This window comes from Schistocerca piceifrons, chromosome X (genome assembly GCF_021461385.2).
Source record: "Schistocerca piceifrons isolate TAMUIC-IGC-003096 chromosome X, iqSchPice1.1, whole genome shotgun sequence".
Lineage (NCBI taxonomy): Eukaryota > Metazoa > Arthropoda > Insecta > Orthoptera > Acrididae > Schistocerca > Schistocerca piceifrons.
This window is the reverse complement of record NC_060149.1, coordinates 211331570-211347216: the sequence shown is the minus strand read 5'-3', so window position 1 is coordinate 211347216 and position 15647 is coordinate 211331570. Positions and strand designations below refer to the sequence as shown.

At 40.8% G+C, this 15647-nt stretch overlaps 1 pseudogene; it reads right to left on the bottom strand.

Annotated features, from left to right (window-relative positions):
- Positions 1-387: 387 nt before the first annotated feature.
- Positions 388-505, bottom strand: LOC124723801 (annotated as a pseudogene).
- Between the last annotated feature and the right edge of the window lie 15142 nt (positions 506-15647).

The window sequence follows — 15647 nt, the reverse complement described above, 5'->3', positions numbered from 1 at the left end:
GCCTACCGGGACCATCCGATCGCTGTGTCATCCTCAAATGTTCAAATGTGTGTGAAAGCTTATTGGACTTAACTGCTAAAGTCATCAGTCCCTAAGGTTACACACTACTTAACCTAAATTATCCTAAGGACAAACACACACACCCACGCCCGAGGGAGGACTCGAACCTCCGCCGGGACCAGCCGCACAGTCCATGACTGGAGCGCCTGAGACCGCTCGGTTAATCCCGCGCGGCCGTGTCATCCTCGGTGGAGGATGCGGATAGGAGGGTCGTGGGGTCAGCACACCGCTCTCCCGGTCGTAAGATGGTATTCTTGACCGAAGCCGCTACTATTCGGTCGAGTAGCTCCTCAATTGGCATCACGAGGCTGAGTGCACCCCGAAAAATGGCAACAGCGCATCGCGGCCTGGATGGTCACCCATCCAAGTGCCGAGCACGCCCGACAGTGCTTAACTTCGGTGATCTCACGGGAACCGGTGTATCCACTGCGGCAAGGCCGTTGCCCACTTGTTCTAAAAGCTCTCTTAATTTTATACAAAAATGAATACATAACATGTTACAAAAGATGATTAGTTCTAGTCACTTTTCAGTCAACTTTGTCTGCTTCTGTGATAGACCCACGCCTTCAGCTGATTAAAGTACTACATACTGTGGATCTATTTACCTTTGTTTCGTTTTCTTGTTTTACAATCATTATCTGAATCTTCAAACTATGAACTACTCATCTTAATATTATCTATGAAACAGTTAATCAAATTGGTTTAGCATGATTCCAGGCCTGCCACTGATTTATTTCTAACATGTGACAACTCCTTAAGTTGTCCCCTATTGGAAACAATTGCCGACTTCAATCTGCTCTCTACAAGCGGCAAGGTAGTGACGGCGTCCCGTTTTATTTTCAATCGATGCATCTATGTCTCAGTAAGCAAATTTTCAATTTTTGAGGAGTTATGCCCTTGTAATAATAAGCGATTCAGCTGAGGAACTAGAAAGAAAGAGGAGGACGCGTAAATCTATCGGGGAAGCAAATAACTTGGACTTCAAAAAGGGGAAGGAGAACACTATGTGGATCATAAAAGAAGAGAATAATAATGAAATCTCAAAAAATCGAAAAATAATGAATGAATGCTGGAAGTACTCAGAAGAATTATATGAGATAAAAGTGAGCAAGGGGTTTCCAGCCATTATGGAAAAGTTGAGATGACACTTAAGGACATTAAATGGGGAAATGCATGTGGTTGTTATGAGATTCCGCCAAGGAAAGGCGGAAATACTGCATTTGTGCAATAATATTGACAAGAACGTGGGTCGCCAGATAACGTCACAGGCATAGTGATGGTGCCAATATCGAAGAAAAGAAATACCACGAAGTTTACAGAATATAGCCCGCATCTCGTGGTCGTGCGGTAGCGTTCTCGCTTCCCACGCCCGGGTTCCCGGGTTCGATTCCCGGCGGGGTCAGGGATTTTCTCTGCCTCGTGATGGCTGGGTGTTGTGTGCTGTCCTTAGGTTAGTTAGGTTTAAGTAGTTCTAAGTTCTAGGGGACTGATGACCATAGATGTTAAGTCCCATAGTGCTCAGAGCCATTTGAACCATTTGAACAGAATATAGAACAATAAGTCTTATATCTCATTTGGAAAAAATTCTACTAGGAATAATGTATGGACGATTGCAATCAAAAGGTGTGAGGCATTTCCACGAAGAAAAGCTAGATCTCAGACGCGACAAAGGTACAAAAGATACAAGCGGACTGTTACGAATAATTGGGGAAAGATACCTACAGAAACGTAGAGGAGTTTCTGTAGTTTTTGTTGAAATGGAAACCTTTGATAGACTTGAGTGGATTAAACTTTTAGACGCCTTGAAGACTATCGGAATTAACTGAAAGGAAAGGGGACAAATAAGCAATTTCCTCATCACACAGAGAGTAAAAAGTAAGAGTAGGAGTTAAAATTGTATGATGGGTTGGACAAGGCTATTGTCTTTCAACTACTCTATTTAATATCTATTTAGACGATTTTGTTAAAAACTACTTCCAATAAAAGTGTGATGTTACGATGGGAGCAAGAAAAATAAAATGTATAAGATTTGCTGATGACATGGTAATAATGAATGAAAATGATAAGACAGAACAAGTTATTACTTCAGTACCTATGATGCCAAATTAACAGTAACAAGAAAGCAAGAGATAAAAATAAGGATAGTTATTGGAAAATAAATGTGTTATGGGTGGTACCGAAATAAGGACACTGGAGAGGAGACAGGTTAAATGTGTATGTGCTTTTGAGATGTGAATATGGGGAAGAATGTAAGTTATGAAATCGACAGATAAAATAAGAAAATGAGGCTGTGTTACAAAAGGTGAACGAGAAAACACGAATACTGGAAACAGTTAAGAGAAGGACAAGAAATTGCTAGGACACTGGATGAGAAGACACTGCATAATAAAGGATTCAGTAGAAGGCACATGGTGACTGGAAACATGACCATAGATAGGAGATGATACCAGTTAATTGACAACATAAAGACAAATACACTGTCTGTCCAAAGAAGGAGATATGGTCAGAAGTTAATGTAACTTCGTACACGTACACATAATCGACAACTATGTAAATGATTAGAGTTACAGTTCTCTGTGACGAGTAGAACAGAAACCATACTCCATTAGAGCTGTCAGTGTTTAGTGTTGCTATGTGCCCTGGTAGAGTGCATACGGTGCGTGAATAGCGTCAATGTTGAGTTATCACTATAAAGAACAAGGGGATGCCGTCTGCTCGGTTGAGACAGCGTTATCAGCACCTGGCACAGTTTGAAAGGGGGTTCATTGTGGGTCTTCATGTCACAGCCTCGCGACTCGTGCAGTATCCAGATATGTGGGGCATCAGATGTGACAGTGGCTCGAAGCTGGACTGCATAGAAGCGTGAAGGCAGGCATTCTTGTCATCTAGGTCCCGGTCAACCACGTCTGACCTAAATAAGGAAGGATCTGCGTCTGCCATCTGAGAACAAGTAATGGACTCCTTGCAACATCCCGTGTCGTGCCGCACCATTGGTCGGAGACTAGCAGAAGCTGTACCAGAGATTTGTCATCCTATGCATAAGTTGCCCCTAGCACCACACTGGGCAGTTGCCGTGACCAGCAAGCATGTCCTACTAATGAATAGCCTCGCACTGTGTTCAGCGATGAATCGCGATTCTACATTACTCTAGATGGCCATCTACGGCGAATATAGTGACGACGCAGGGAAATGTCCCATTCTTCCAATGTTTTGGAGAAGCACAACCGTGTTCCTCCAAGTGTACGAACAGATGTCACATCTGGTAGTGATCGAGGGACTCTTACAGCATGTTAGCTCACAGGTGACAATATCATGCTACCATTTTCCAGCAGGGAAATGGCCGTAAACAATTGGCACTGGGCTCTATAAAATTTCTGCGTGATGTTGAGGTACTCCTGTGGCCAACAAGATCGCTAGGTCATTTCCCAATGGATTGTGTACAGGACCAGCTCGGACATTATCTCTGTCTCAGTGGCGGTATGCATGATATCAATGGCCAGTTAAAATAGTTGTAGGCCAGTATGAAATTTTCACCTTGCAGCCGAGTGTGCGCTGACATGAAACTTCCTGGCAGATTAAAACTGTGTGCCAGGCCGAGACTCGAGTTCGGGACTTTAGCCTTATGTGGACTAGTGCTCTACCGACTGAGCAACCAAAGCACGACTCACAACCCCCCCCCCCCCCTCTCAGCTTTACTGGTGGAAGAAAAGCTGTGAGGAGGCATCCTGATTCGTACTTACTTGAATAGCGTAGTCGAGAGAGCTGCATGTCCTCTGAAGGAAAAAAAAACTGTGTAAAGGACTCAATGATGAACTTCAGTGGGTGTCACGTGACGTCCGCGTAGATCAAATGCAACGAACAATACCGTACAAAATGAATTTTAAAAGGAATCGGCAGAGCAATTGCTCGCGAAAGGTGAAGGTCCCGAGTTCGAGTCTCGGCCCTGTACACACCTTTAATCTGCCAAGAAGTTTCCGTTGTAGGCCAGCTTGCCTAAGGAGCAGATACGACAGCTTTATGACACCCATCTCAACCGAGTCAGTGCACGCATCCTGCCAGACCAGAGAGGGAGCAACGCCATACTGGTATGTGGGCTCATAGTGCCAAGTTCTTTGAAAATTTGACTCGATTTTGTAATCGCTGTAATAATAACATATACTTCTGCTTCTAAGAATTCATTTTTTTGTCAGACAGTGTACATCCTACGCAGATTTGGAAAGGTTAGTGCAAACCTGGAAGGACTTGTGAATCTTGAACTTGCAGTGATGAATCTGCCTAATGGCAGAACACGTCATCATAACAGATACTAACTTCAGATTTAGTTGTATCTTACCGTTAAAATATTTTCATGAAGGTGCAACAAAAGGTGCAAAAATGACTTAATACTTGTATCTCGCCTCTTAACCCTATGTAGCATGTCTCAGCTAGCAAATATTTGCATATGTCCACAAAACAGGCAACTAAGTGAACAAGCACAGGCGGAGAAATTGCTGTGGTTGGATGACTCTTGTTTCCTACCACTCGGCACTTAAAAACGTCAATAACGAAATTATTTTATTTAAAATTAATTACTCTTGTGTAGCAAAAAGAACGTGAACGACAGTGAAGAAGACTGGAAGCAGTGATTATGCGAAGATTCTTTCTTGATAATGCAACAATTGGATGGTTCTGTGAAGATTTAGAGTGCAGATGATGTAGATATTATATCATATCGCTCCATGACAAGTCTTCTGGGCAGTGACGGTAGCTGCATGCTACAGATATTGCTTACAAGGCGAGAACATAGGCCAACGGAACTTGCAGAGCTCTGTTGCACCCCCAAAGTACATCGCGGTCTCACAGCAAGCGCACTAAATACCGTGGCCATACATTCATTTTTTTTTTTTTTTTTGTGCATTTGGTATTTTCCAAGACGAAAGTGGTACTCGTCGTCGGGCGCGCTTAGTGGCAGCTTGGCATGTCGCGTTCATCAGGCTTCCAACAAATTTAGTGTTGTCCGAATTCCATGATTTTATTTGATAGAGCAAATACAGGATTACCCGGAACGTCGCATTAAGCAGCAGATTAATTGAATCCAGCACCCAAACCTACAATGAATTCAGTTCAGTTACCAGATCACGGCTCACTGCCCACTCGGTATAAATGTCTAAAAAAACAAATCAATTTTCCATTTCTGTACCTAAGAAAGAATTAGACTGTATAGTGAATAGAAATTCAGAATGTCTAGAATTCGGTATAATGTAGCATATCTGATATTTGGAACAAAACCTGCGACGAAGCGTCTCGGCGATGGTACGGAAAGTAATCCGACGTCACTAATGGTGGCACTTAGCCAAGAAGCTTGCCCCCATCACAACGGGCACGCCCGAGACTCTTATCGACGTACTTCTTTCTCACTAGACAGTCAGATGATGTTAATAATAACTGATCAATCAAGCCGCCCATGTCGATAGTTGGGCTCAGTCGGAAGAAATGACAGCTGGGGAAAGATAGCAGTCGCGAAGCAGACACAACGCGACCGAGAGTGCAACTGTCCTCCAAGAATGACACAGACTAAACCCAGGAAATCACAATCAGTCAGCGAGTTCAACAAGTTCAATTGCGCAAGTACGAATTTTGTCACAGTCTGAAGATCAGTTTACATCCGCTAACAGCTACCAGGAATTCTGGAACAGAGCAACTTGGGGAATAACCTGCTTCTTGGGTTGCTTGAAAAGCGGGTCATACTATCAGTCACTGCTCTCAGTATTTGTGTGTGTGTGTGTGTGTGTGTGTGTGTGTGTGTGTGTGTGTGTGTGAGAGAGAGAGAGAGAGAGATAGAGAGAGAGAGAGAGAGAGAGAGAGAGAATTTTATTGTGCTTTGGACCTCTGAAAAACGAAAGAATACCACAACAGGAATTTCCACTTCATCCTGACAGTCGCGATGAAGAATTTCAACATTTTCTGCATTTTTGACGATTATTTTTTCGTAAATGTCGATGTGAACTTGAGTGATTATAAATGTTACCTGAATATTTAACACATTAAAGGAACTTTAGAAAATGAAAGAAAGAACAACACAGGCAAACACACGCACACACACACGCTCGCTTTCACGCATGCGGAAAGAAAGGAAGAAAGTAAACAGAACTCAAATTTGGCGCCACTCTCACTTGAGAAGAAGTGAACACTGAACACACAAAACTAACATCTTCACTGTATTTTGTAAAAAATTTAAAAATCTTATTTACAAACGAATTTCTTCAAAATATGTCTACTGTTTGCGTGTGCTTCGCAACAACTCCTGGGAATTCAGATGGCAAGTGGTTTGTGAAAATTAAAAGTAAGTAATCACGAATAGAGTCGTGTAATATCTTTTTACAACAATATTACGTTTAGTTGTAAAGTGATGCGCCAATTCGCCAACTAAATTCACATTAATATCATTTAGTTGCCGATGACAAGCTACCAGAACCCGATAAGGTACAGAGAGTCTTGCATATCCCTATAATGACAAATTAATGTAATGACAACAGAAAACATGAAACCGTTTTTAAACCCTAATTATCGTAGTTTAGTTGTAACTTAAAACATGTTCAAATTTTACAGATTTGAATAAAGAAAACCCAGTGATGATGGCCCGAAGGCGCTGAAACACTTTTGGGTCTACGTGAAAAAAACAGTACTTTGCATTACCGAGCGAGGTGGCGCAGTGGTTAGACACTGGACTCGCATTCGGGAGGACGACGGTTCTATCCCGTGTCCGGCCATCCTGATTTAGGTTTTCCGTGATTTCCCTAAATCGCTCCAGGCAAATGCCGGGATGGTTCCTTTGAAAGGGCACGGCCGACTTCCTTCCCCGTCCTTCCCTAATCCGATGAGACCGATGACCTCGATGTCTGGTCCTCTTCCCCAAAGAACCCCAAGTACTTTGCATTACAGGCGTACCTTATCTCCAGAATAGTCATAAACATCAATAGACATAAATCATTTTAAATTTTGTACGGTACCCATAGTATTAACTGTCTTACAACACTTGGACATAATGATATGAAAACTGTGGTACTGACACTTCTTATCCAGAGTTTGTTTTCTTAGTTGTAAGTGACGCACTTCGGCTTTGTAATCATTTTCCCACTATATATAATATTTTTGAAAGTAATCTGAGCCATCATTACATGTGGGATACTTCTGGTGTTGTGCTGATATAATGACTTCCAACACGGGCAAATTGAGTGTGGCTGTTTAGTTGGTGCACCTGTAACAACACTTCTGAATGTGTCAACAAATTTAGACAACTCGTCACGTGCCATAACATCATTCAGAGGAAATCGGATATCTTCGTCTACTGAACACAACAGTTAAGAAAGACTTAACTTACTGATAGAAAATAGGATGGTATGAAAGAGGAGTTTCATTTCTAGTGCGATGCCTAAGGCCACGGAAGTTCCAGCTAGACTTTATGCTGTTGCCGTGCAGGGACATTTGCGGAAGTGTAAAATTCATATTGTCCATAATTCGAACTATAAAGCCTTCTGAAAGTTCTGAGAGTTGGGCAGTCAAATCAGTGAGTAATATCATCACACGGATAGGAAAATTAATTGGTAAGATCTATGAACCAACTTTAACTTACCGTGATCACTGTATAGCGCGTAGCGCGGGTATTGTTTCCTGGAGTCCGCTGCGTCTTATAAGATGAGAGTGCCAAAATTCACACTGCTGGAAATATTCACTATCGATTTGATAAATATGAGAAGGAAATAACTCGTTTTCCCTGTTCTCCGTAATTGCAGGATTGGAATTTTCTCGAGACATTATGGCCTATATTGGATAGACAATTAAATGACCGCCACCCCGCCTCCCCCGCCACCCCCAGGAATTGGGGCACTTTCTTTGAGAGGAAGGACGTAAAATCCTACTGATCCTCATTCTGGAATGCCCAGAAGATTCGGGATAGTTTGGCCGTACCCCACACTAGGGCGATCATATTATTTTGTCCAACGATTGTTAACAACATCTACTTTTCAAACAACTTACTCTCGCCGAAATACTGGCTGTCGCTGTAAATATCACCTGGCTGAATACCTGTAAGTTGTTTGAAAATTGTATACACCAGGAGAAACTCAGGTCTAACGTCTCCTTTGCTGAATGATAGAGTGCCATTTACGTTGAATGCTAATAATCTGACGACTGATGACATACATTTCTGGAAGGTAAAAAAGTAAAATTTTGACCAGTTTATCCGATCACTTCAGTCACGAAGACACATAGTATTTAAAATTTGCTTCCTTACATCATTATTCTTACACCAAAAAATCCATTGCTCGTTTCAACACCTCTATCTGTGAAGAGTTCGATAAAATGTTTCACACCGATGTTCAAAACGATTCACACAGTAATGACCAATATTTGAAGGAATTATAATCCATATATGAGGCACCCAGCGAGGTTGTGCACCGATAATACATCAGGTTGACACTGTGTAGAATGACGGATTAAATGCGCGTCCGGACACCCAGATCTAAATTTTTGCGCTTTCTCGCAATCGCTTAAGGCAAATCAAGGGACTGTTATTTTGAAAAGAAGTGCTCCATTCTTAATGACAGCGTTTTGGAAGGGCCGTATACCGTAATCTTCCTATTCTTTTTTAAAACTGAAACTTAGGAACTCAACCGCAGTCCCGCCACACCTACTATCTGTTGTGAAAACTAAAAGTTCTTCAGTATCGCTCTGCCATAAAAGTAGACATATGGGTGTGGTGCTACAAATGAAAACACAATCTTGCAGACGTAAATCTGGTATCGCAATCGAGATTTACATTTCTCACATTTCCTACTATAATTCCGGGAATTACAGAACCATGCTTTAAGTTACAATGAGGCATTTCCTTTCATACGATATTGCAGTGCCTGTGTTACTCTGATTACGAGGCAAATCTCCTTTAGACATGCATGCATGGCCAAAGAGTGGTTGTCCTTATTCGAAATTGAGGATACATTTAATGTTTTTCCTTTCTTTGTCTTTATCAAATTCAAACAGAGTCGATTCTCTGATTATGTAGATTTCATTAATGTCAGGATTCATTCTTGTAGTACGAATCACTATAATGTACCCTTCAGCATGATTGCGAACTGAAAAAGTAGCAATCTGAAACTACAGAGACTCACTTAGGAAAGTGTAACAGAATAAAAATGCGAGTAATTGACTTCTTGATGAATGATGGACTTGTGGCGTGGCTGAACCCATATAGCCGCAGGTTTTGCCTTTCTAAAGTCTCTATGACACTCTCAAGTATGTTGAGGCACGAACCTGTGTTAACATTTTAACCCAATCAGTATCCATCATAGGACATACTAGCGCATAAGCTTCAACGGGCAGCACGCCGTCTTTGGAGACAGTGAAGTGAGCCACACCAACATGGAATTGGTGCTCACGATTTACGATCTTTCGTCTGGTGAACCTGTCAGGTTAGGTGCGATTCTTATGCGATTTTCTTCACTTGTCTAGGCAAATTCCAGCTGATTAAAAATCCCTTCTTAGAAACTTAGTTGACGAGCATTTAAAATACAGATAAACAAACAACCACGTTTACAAGATACACAGACACGACTTTTCTTCCTTGGGGTAACTGATGTTTGTGGCGACTGGCAGGAAATCGTGCAATGGGATAAAAATAAAAGTAAGTAACTGTCTTCATAAATAGGCGATTGGTTATCATCGGTGGATCCTCTTGCAAACGTGGCAAATGTTAAAAATTAAGAAGGGAAAGAAAAGGAATTAGAATCTCCATTATCGAGCTGTCGAGATATATATCGAGATTTGTGGGGAATGCAGTGATGGGCGGTAATACAATCGGTGACAGTTATGAAGGGGGTGAGGGTAATGACTGCAGCAAGAAAGTAGTGAATGTAGGGTGCCACCTCCTGTTTAGGCCATGCATGCAGCAGTCTCTCCAGTGCATCAGCTATAACCATCTGCGAACTCGTCTCAAAAATTTGGATCGCCTCTTTCAGCGACTCATTACTTCAGTGGCAAGACTCATCTACACTCTTTTCGAGCAAGAGAGAAGAAGTGGTCAAATTATTGAACGAATTTGCATTAACGAAAGCTGAAAACCAAAACTATCAAATGGAAGCTAGTCCTACTTGTCAATTATATCGCACACGGCGCATTATACAGTATAAGATCTTATTTTTACTGTTTATCCAAAGCTTTCTAATTAACTACAGTAACGCAGAAGAAAAGTCGCGTGGAAGGTGAATATAAAAAGGTTTAGTTTTATGTCCTTTCGATTTCGGTATCATTAGGGAAGGAACGCAACCTCAATTAGAGAAGGAAGCTTCCCTGGTCTGTTTGGTAAAAAAAAATCCCATAATTAGCCAAGCGACCAAAGGAAAGTAAAATCAAGATGACTAGGCGAGTATATCTTCTAGACGTGTTGCATTGGAAACTGTCCCTATCTCAAGTGAGACGCTCTGTTATGTCAAATGATAATCACAGTGCATGGAGCTTTTTATTTAATATTTGCATTCATAATCTTTGGGAAACATAAGAAACAAATTTTCTCTATAGTATATGATTTAACAGCCAGCAGACGATGTAATGAAATTATTTTTATTTCACACAGTAATTCTCTGACTTAATTATCGATGAAATTACTTTAAGGAATGATTTTCTAGGATGTTGATAACAGCGGTTCTGCGTACCGGGTGGAGAAATAAACTTAATTAAAAGGCTTCATGAGCATTTTCATCTCTGTTGAACAGAGTATTTCGTGTCTATCTCAAAAAATTGCTCAATATTCTCGAAACATAGGAATCCGCAAAAAGTACTTTTCGAATTGTGCGTCGTTATTGCCGAAGTTTGAAGTACCGTGCTGTCATTTGATTTATAATGTTGTGCTGCAAGCTACAGTATTCGACGTAAACATCGTCGAGATAAGACAAAAAATTTAGGAGACAAACAGAATGAGAAATCAGTGGCGATGCCTTCGATGTTTTGCCAGCCAAGCACTGTACGACGTGCTACAGGACATGGACAGACAAGTAAAAAGTAAACAAGGTTTTGTAATTTGCTAACACATCGCTACTACGCCTTAAAGGCCTCCGTCTGACGCTTCGAGTATTTATTTATTTTATCTCAGCGCCATTAAAATGATGTAAAGGACATTCCGCAAAGAAATTTCGTCAGATAATTTTTTTTTCATAATACCCTAACAAGAAGAACTCCATAGGTGCCCACGTTTCAGGTTTTCTAACTTACTCATGTGGCAGTGTAGGGGTACCTCATTAATTTCGTTATTTGTGGACATTTTTAACCACTTCCAACCGTCGAATCGAAATTCAATACATCATCGGAACTTCCTCCGTTCTACAGATAATTCTCCTCTGTTAAGTTCCGTCAGGACTCAACTTAGTCTTGCTTTATGAGACTGTAATGAGCAAAGCCTGACGTCTCGATGTGCATAATCTCTTAGTGTCATTATATGATGAAATCTCTTCTCAAAGAACTTTACGCTCGAGGAATTTCTTTCCTTCTGAGGATACACTTATAATATGAGGAATCATTTTACATTTCTCTATAAAATACGAAAAATAAAAAAACGAAATACACGATACTGAGATTTCAAAAAAAACATGTTCTTTATGCTGTTTCCGTAATTTCACTAGATTTTCGAAACAGCATAAAAGATTTCAAATCAGTACGTGCGCCAAATTGGGAGAGCTTATCGGAAGTCCAGCCGTCGCATGATGACACTAAGAGCGCATCATGTCAGAACACAGGCGATATACGTCAACGTGACGTGCGTGCCCAGTCAATTACATAATACATCATTTCTTCGGAGCAATGTTCCTCTCATACTCAAATTGAGGTCGTTATCATACGTCTTTGTTTTAGTGCACCCAATCAATGGCCTGCCAATATGTTATAATGTCGCATCGACATTGTGTAATCATACCAAATTTTCACGTTGTAGCAAAATTTACGCTTGACTGAAACGTTCGGCTACATTTTAATTGGTAAAAGAGTTTCGTCAGAAACAATGTTTTTCATGACACAACTGTTGCTGCTTTGATGCGTTTTGAAGTGCTTAGTGAGGGTACAACTGACATTGTAAGAATAATTACAGATTGATGGGAGGCAGTCAATGTGAGAAACCCAATTTACGACTATGTTTGTAATGATTCTAGGCTACAGTTGAAAGTGTGTTGTAAGGAAAGCATAAAAGTTGTACTAATGTCAACTATACTATGTGAAATTTTCCTACCAAATAGTTTTCTAGGGTTTACTTAGAGGAAAGTTGTATTCACACGGCAGCTTTTCCTTTCATTCCCTAATTCATGAGACTTTGTTTTGAGTAACTGCAAGTGGATTTACAGACACCAGGAAATCTGTCAAAATTGCTCATCGAAAGCATGCTGCTTTTTATCACCAAAATAGAAATGTTACTGCCTCCTACAGTAAACACTGAGGAAACTGTCTTTGAAATTCTATTGAATTAAGCGACTGTCTAATAACGTTATAAACCACTTGATGCAAATTTCGTTTAATGCATAACTTTACACTTATTGGCGCGGAGATTTTTTTTTAACATGTGAGTAAATATTAATCGTGCAGACCTATACAGCTGCACAACATTTTGTTTTCGTGTATATAATAAGTTTTTTCTACATTAAAATTCCACTTTTGACATTTAAATGGGAAGAGTAATAGCGACATGCTCATGCACACTTTTTACTGTTATCGTCGAAGTGCGCTAATTAATGTGCATACCACACGTCCTACCAGTGATATTTTGTGGTCAATATAACCAAACGCCTTAATTACATCAAAGAAGACTCTTACTGTTCACAGCTTTTTGCCTAATCCGTCCAATGCCCCACAGAGAAAAGAGAATATAGCATTTTCAGTTGTTAAACTACTTCTAAAACCGAACTGAACGTTATAGCAAATTATGTGAATTGAATTGACCAGTTACCCTCGTACCAGGATGTATACAGCTTTACAATAACTTTAGCTAGCGCCGACAGCATAGAAATATGTCAAAATGGTCTACATTATTTCTTTGTCCTTTTTTATAGAGTGATTTTGCTATTGAGTGCTTTAATCGTACAGGAAACTGATCATTGCTAAAGGAATAATAACAAACATAGTAAGTACTGTACTGGCATATCCTGCACAGTGTTTCTACTAGATATCCCGTCATATCCATGAGAGTCCTTAGTCTTCAGCGATTTAATTCGTGATTAGTGTCAGTACCAAGGAAGTGTATTATGGATAGCAGTCTTGGAAATCCATTTTCCAGGAGAGTCATATGATTCCCTGTAGAAACTAAGATTTTATTTAATTCACCTATCATAGAAAGTGATTGAAAATACTGTACATATATCTGACTTACCAGTAACAAAATCATTTTTACTATTACTGACTGTATATCCTCGACCTTGCGCTGTTGGCAGACACTTCCTTCAAGACTGACCATATAGTTCTAATTTTATCCTGAGCGTTAGCTATTCTGTTTGTGCACAACATCCCTTTTTCCTTCCTAGCAACATTTTTAAGCACCTTACAGTACTGTTTGTAAAGGGCTACTGTAGCTCGAATGTGTTTATTTCTAACGTTTTGATATAATTTCCACTTTGTTTTAAATGATATCCTTATCAAACTAGTCAGTCACCCAGGTTCACTGTTAGTCCTAGTACACAGTTATAAATGGTCTAATGAAAGCAACTTTCAAAGAACATGAGAAATCTGTTGAGGGAAGAATTATGTTTGTCATCTACGTTATAAGTGCTGTTGTAGCCAGGAGGTGACTGCAACAGTGATGTAGGAAACAGCTGTGTGAAGGTCAGCTTCCTCCGTCTGGATGAGGGTTAAGAGTGGTGGTGAAATCGAGAACGATGGCGGTCAAGTTTAGACTTGTTCTGCGCACCTACGTCACGAATGCTCCGACAGCCAATGAGCGTTCAGCACGTTTTGAGCGCTCTGCTGTGAATGCCATAGCTAATGCGAGCATCAAACGTGATCTTAGCGTGTTCTTTAGTGAATTTCGATTCCATTTGTTGCGAGTTGTCATCGCTGATTGTGGTGGTAAGTGATAAGCAAGCAAGAGACATAATTTTAAGGATATACGCTTTCTACCAGCCCAAAGCACGTGGATGCACACACTGCAACTGTCCCTTGGGATCGTCAGAAATGCAATCCGCATCCGTGCCTCGACATGCGCGAACCGCCATCGTTCGTGGATCGAACTGTAGTAAGACATCCCTGAATGAAATAGATTTTTATTGATAGATACAGAAGTGTGGTCGCCGTTGGAGAGGAAGACGTTGGCCCCGGGATGAAGTAGGGAGCCGCAGAAACTCAGCAAGCCTCCGTCAGCAGGACTGCCTGGCCAGCCGGCATACCGGCAGAGGAAGACGTTGGCCCCGGGATGAAGTAGGGAGCCGCAGAAACTCAGCAAGCCTCCGTCAGCAGGACTGCCTGGCCAGCCGGCATACCGCTGATGTCAGCAGGGCTGTAGCAGCTGACAGTTACGGAGCCCCATAGCTGATGAATGGCATCCACGTCAAGGCTGCTTGCCCTCCTCGAGCCGCGCAATATGGCACAGGGAAAGACCACAGCCAACTTCACACAAGCCGGAATCTTCAATATGACAACGTGGCGCAGCTGTCAAACTGACGGCCAGCTTCCCAGAAAGGACGTATTGTTGCACCTTAAAAACAATACTATTTTACTTTGTAACAAGCGCAAGTGTATGATTATCACATGCACACAAGAACGAATCACTTATATTCTTCTTTTTAAATAGCTACGAATGCAATTTTAATAAGTGTCGTAAAATGTAGTACACAGAAACAGAAAATAGTACAGAAGTTAATTATATGGTAGGACGTGTGGTATGCACATTAATTAGCGCACTTCGACAATAACAGAAAAAGTGTGCACGAGCATGTCGCTATTACTCATCCCATTTCAATGTCAAAAGTGGAATTTTAATGTAGAGAAAACTTATTATATACACGAAAACAAAATGTTGTGCAGCTGTATAGGTCTGCATGATTAATATTTACTCACACGTTAAAAAAAAAATCTTCGCGCCAATAAGTGTAAAGTTATGCATTAAACGAAATTTGCATCAAGTGGTTTATAACGTTATTAGACAGTCGCTTAAGTCATTAGAATTTCAAAGACAGTTTCCTCAACGTTTACTGTAGGAGGTAGTAACATTTCTATTTTGATGACTTTCGATGAGCAATTTTGACAGATTTCCTAGTGTCTGTAAATCCATTTGCAGTTACTCAAAACCAAGTCTCACGAATTAGGGAATGAAAGGAAAAGCTGCCGTGTGAATACAACTTTCCTCTAAGTGAACCCTAGAAAACTATTTGGTAGGAAAATTTCACATAGTATAGTTGACATTAGTACAACTTTTATGCTTTCCTTACAACACACTTTCAACTGTAGCCTAGAATCATTACAAACATAGTCGTAAATTGGGTTTCTCACATTGACTGCCTCCCATCAATCTGTAATTATTCTTACAATGTCAGTTGTACCCTCACTAAGCACTTAAAAGCACTTAAAAACACATCAAAGCGCCCGCA